The sequence below is a fragment of the Mustela lutreola genome, chromosome 8 (assembly GCF_030435805.1).
Source record: "Mustela lutreola isolate mMusLut2 chromosome 8, mMusLut2.pri, whole genome shotgun sequence".
NCBI lineage: Eukaryota > Metazoa > Chordata > Mammalia > Carnivora > Mustelidae > Mustela > Mustela lutreola.
In genome coordinates this window covers 103,444,230-103,449,072 of record NC_081297.1, presented here as the reverse complement: position 1 = coordinate 103,449,072, position 4,843 = coordinate 103,444,230, and positions in this window count along the sequence as shown.

The following is a 4,843-nucleotide window of genomic DNA, read 5'->3' as shown; positions in this document are numbered from 1 at the left end:
ATTTATTTAACAGCTGCTACCTTCATTTATAGCTTTCAAAGTTTTAGACATCTGGATTGTGGGCCTCCATTTTGTTCTTTGGTCTGGGCCACACAAGCACTGAGGGAGGACCTATCCAGGATATACATCAAAACCAGAGCCCTGCATCTGGCAGCGCAGAGGGGATATTTGGAGCTGAGGGAGAGGGAGGAAACTGTGAACAGGTGAAGTCCTATATTCATAGGCTTGGCCCAGAGTAAACTCTCAATACCAAGGGAGCAGCTGAATTACATGGGGAGGGAATACCAAGCCAGAACAGCAGACTCTCAGGGGAACCTTGGAAACAAAGTCCAGAGATACAGAAGGGGAGGAGAGAGTGTCCAGCACACCCACAGGGCCTGGCAGGTGGTAAGTAAGTGCTCAGTAAATGTGAATGGATTTGAAAAATATCCCGGAAAGGAGACTAGGAAGGAGCTCTTCACACACTGAATGCAGCAGAAAGGTCGAGGGGGATGAGAGCTGATTGAATTCAGTCAGGAAATACCTTTAAATGATTGTTTCAACCCACAGGAAGTGAGCTTGCGAGAGATTAAGAAACTGTGGTATTTCTCTTTTTAGTTGAGTTTAAGAACTCTGGTGGAAGCTCCTCTCTTTCGAAATTAAGCAGACAATGAAAGAGATAAAATAGTAGCTTGAGGGACTTGCGAGGTTGAAAGAAAGTTCTTCTGTGTGGCTGAGAGAAAGAGCAGTGGGGAGGAAAGGATGATTCACGGAGCAAGAATCCCGAAGAAGGATGGGGAGGAGAAATCAAAAGAAAAAGACATAGAGGTCGGTTTTAGAAAAGAAAGAAAAGAACGTTCTGCCTGAGGCGAGAGGACGCTGGAGGGATAAGTGATAAGAATATGGAGACAGTTCCAGTTCGAAAGATGAAAAACTGAAGTGCTTGAAGTTTGTGCAGGGGAACTTCAGCTTCCGGAGGAGCAAATAGCACAGCCCACGGGTGGGAAGCATGGTACCTTCTGTGTCGTGGGTGATGCCGTAGGGGGACTCACACATTCTAGCCCCCCAGCTGGCTTACCTTCCTATATGACATACGATCCCCAGGCCAGATTTAACCTACGGTGACCTGAGAACCAGGAATGGTTTCCATGTTCGTTTGTTTGTTTTTACTGTGGTAAATTATATCAAACATATTATTTACCATTTTAAAGTATGCAATTGAGGGGCGTTAAGTACATTCACAAAGGACGGCCGTACGCTTATTTATCATGGACGTTACCTGTCTTTGAGGTGATGTGGATGGGCCTGTAGAAAAGGAGGGGGAATGTTCCAGACCCGGAGGTAATTATTCAGAATTCTAATCTCGGTTAATTCTGTGTGTATGCTGAGGAAGTCACTTCACTGAGAGCTGCTCCCCTTTCTTCCAGCCAGCATTACGCTCTTGAAAAAACAAAGTGCTCAAATTAGAATGCTTGCTTTATTGTTATTTGTGTGTGCTCTTTCTTTTCCCACATAGCCGTGCAGGTGAGTAATCGTGACATCACCACACACACACACACACACACACTCCTTATATGAACTCTGCTACAGGAATGCACATGATGTTCAGAACTCTGCTTTTTTTTTTCCCCCCTATATGATTAATCTCTCTATTATTAGAGATTTTCTTCCTGATTTGAACATACATTCCTATTAAGAGACTATTTCTTAACATTGCTATCCCCTTGTCCCCTCTCCCATAAAAAGGAAATTTTTCCAGTCTTACTCCATGTGAGAGACGTTGGGTATAGGGAAATGGAGAAATGAAGAAACCGATTTAAAATAGAATAAAGGGGAAAACAGCACCCACTTCCTCAAAGCTGGCCAAGTGACTCCTGAAATCAGAACAGATGAAACAAGACCCAGAAAGCTGGAAGTAGTCCTAAGTGAGAGGTCGGGAGGGAAAATAAGAGGTCTGTCAGAGAAAGCACGCTCTTGCTGAGGTGAGAAGGGGGTTTTCTCTCGCAGTCCATACCCAGGAGACCAGGTCACTTGGACCCCCTTTATTGTAGGCCGAGAGCAGCTTGTGCAATTGCTTTGGTCCCAGCTGGCTTGTGACAGGCAACATCAGATATCTGAGAAATAATCAGCTGCTTGCCCTTCGTTTTCTGCCGACAATTAGACAATTGTGGGTGCAATTATTTGCGTGTAACAACAGATAATTATGGCTAAAGAACTACCTGCCTTGTGAAAGGGACTAGATAGAAGTGGGGCCCCTTTAATGAGTTAGTGTTTAAAATCCGAGCACGGATATAATTTGATTAGTGGAAAGACACCCCTGGCTGCTTTGAAATGACATTTTTATTTTTATTTTATTTATTTATTTATTTTTTAAAAATATTTTATTTATTTATTTGACAGAGAGATAGAGATCACAAGTAGGCAGAGAGGCAGGCAGAGAGAAGAGGAAGCAGGCTCACTGCTGAGCAGAGAGCCCGATGCGGGGCTCGATCCCAGGAACTTGGGATCATGACCTGAGCCGAAGGCAGAGGCTTTAACCCACTGAGCCAACCAGGCGCCCCTGAAATGACATTTTTATATTTTAACACATGCTTTTCCTAGCCCACCTGCGGGCCTCACTGCAGCATCGTTGGCATAGTACAATCCTAATTAAACTCTGCGTGAGACAGGACACCTCACAGCCAGACCGACCATGGATCCCAGCAGACCACAGGGGTTCTCGACAGCCAACACACAAAAGGCACAGATAAATGGCCCAAACGCCGGCATCTTGCTAGAAATGTAAAGACGTCCAGCCACCAAAGGGCATCCAGCGTGGGGCCGGACACATGGAAGGGGCACGTGGAAGGGACATGTCAAATGTTTCCTGACTCGAGGCTCCCTTCGGCCCCCACAGCATAGACAGCACGCCCTTACTTTAGCTTCTCGTGCTCTGTGTTTGTCCCCCTCCGTCAGCGTCTTGCGAGCTACGGTGGGGACAGACTCGTGCTATTTTCCTCTTTTAGTTTCCTCAGCTTATTTCTGTCCCTGGTGACAGAAAGCAAACTCACACTAGCTTTGGTCCAATAAAATGAAACAAAATGAGTGGCCAGCGGAGGCCAAGGGCTCCTGGCAGGGCTGTTTCCTTGCTTGCAGCCTCCTCAGTAAACGAGCCTCCTCCCCCTCCTGCGGGTGGCCGTGCTTCCTGTACCAGCTACTGGGTCTTTGCTCAGCCTGCAGAGGCTTGAGGCTGGGCCTACCATTTACCTAGAAAGGTAACTTTCTAACTGCTGTCAGTCTCGGTTTCTTTCTCTGTAAATGAGGGAAATAAAAGCAATACCTACCGTATTAGGTTATCGTAAAGATGACGTGAGCTAATAGATGAAAGGCCGTCACACAGAATGGCCCCATCCATGGAACCTGGGTTAGTGTTTGTTGTGTCTTTAATGGAGGAGGCAGGAGATAGGTATGACCACAAACAATTCTGGGCTTATTAAACACCCTACCTTAGTGACCCCCAAAGAAAGAGGGAACAGTTCTCTCTCCACATCCATCTAAGCAACCTGGGGGAAGGACTCTGATTAACCAAGTCTTGAGGGTTTACTGGATCTCAGGCACCATCGTAAGTAATTCACAGAATCTCCATGAATTTTCACCACAATATGGGTGGTGAAATTTCTCATTTCACAGATGAGTGAACCGAGTCATCCAGACATTTAGTGGAGAGTGTGCAGAGAAGGGCCACCTTTTTCCGTAAAGAGCTGGATAGGAGATATTTCAGGCCCAGCAGGCCATCTGGTCCCCATCACGGCTACTCAACTGTGTCGGAGCGTGAAAGCAGCAGCAGACAATATGTAAACAAACGGACATGGTTGTATTCAAATAATACTTGTCATCAGAATTTGAATTTTATAATATCCATGTGTCAGGAAATACTATTCTTCTTTTGATATTTTCCCCCCAATGATTTAAAAATATAAAAACCATTCTGAGCTCAAGGGCCATACAAAAATAGGCAGCAGGCTGGATTTGGCCCTTGAGCTGTTGTTTGTTGACTGACGAGTCACTCGCTCAAAGAGGCACAGCTAAAAATGGCGGACCCTGGCCTTGGGCCCAGGCAGTGTGACTCTGGAGTCCCCACACTTACCCACATCAGCCTCTCGTTGTGTAAAAATGTATTATTGTTGAAGAATTGAGTCAATGAGACTGGAAGGAAACGCTTCAGACTTTGAAATAAGCAGAAGAGACTACTGGACAGGATCTCACTGGAATGTCAGAACCTCTAAGGATGTGGCTCGGCCATTTCATGCTCGCTCTCTCTCTAATCAAGCTGATAACTCTGTAAATAATTCCTGACTATAGATGTGCTGGTAAATTCTGTCTGGTGGAGGACCAACCCTCTTCCCACCATGAAAAGTCAGTTTTGTATCCACGAGTAAATTCTTTTCAATATTTCTCATCTCTAGGGGTGCCTGGGTGGCTCAGTTAAGAGCCTGCCTTTGGCTCAGGTCATGATCTCAGGGTCCTGGGATTGAGCCTCATGTCAGGGCTCAGCAGGGAGACTGATTCTCCCTCTCCTTCTGCCTCTTCCCTCTCACCCCCACTTGTGCTCTCTCTCTCTCTCTCTCAAGCACTCTCTCTCTCAAATAAATAAAATCTTTAAAAAATAAATTTCTCATCTCTAAATATGTCTGTTCTTTGGCTTCTCCTTTGAGCTGGTTGTTACATCTGCTTGGTTCCCTCAGTAAGTCATGAGTTAAAATGAAATCTTGAACCCGTATTTATTTGCCATCTGAATGAGAGTCAAGATTTTACCTTTTTAAAAAATTATTCTTTAGCAGCTTGGGCGGCCCTCCAGGAGGTGCCCAATAGACTCACCTGACAG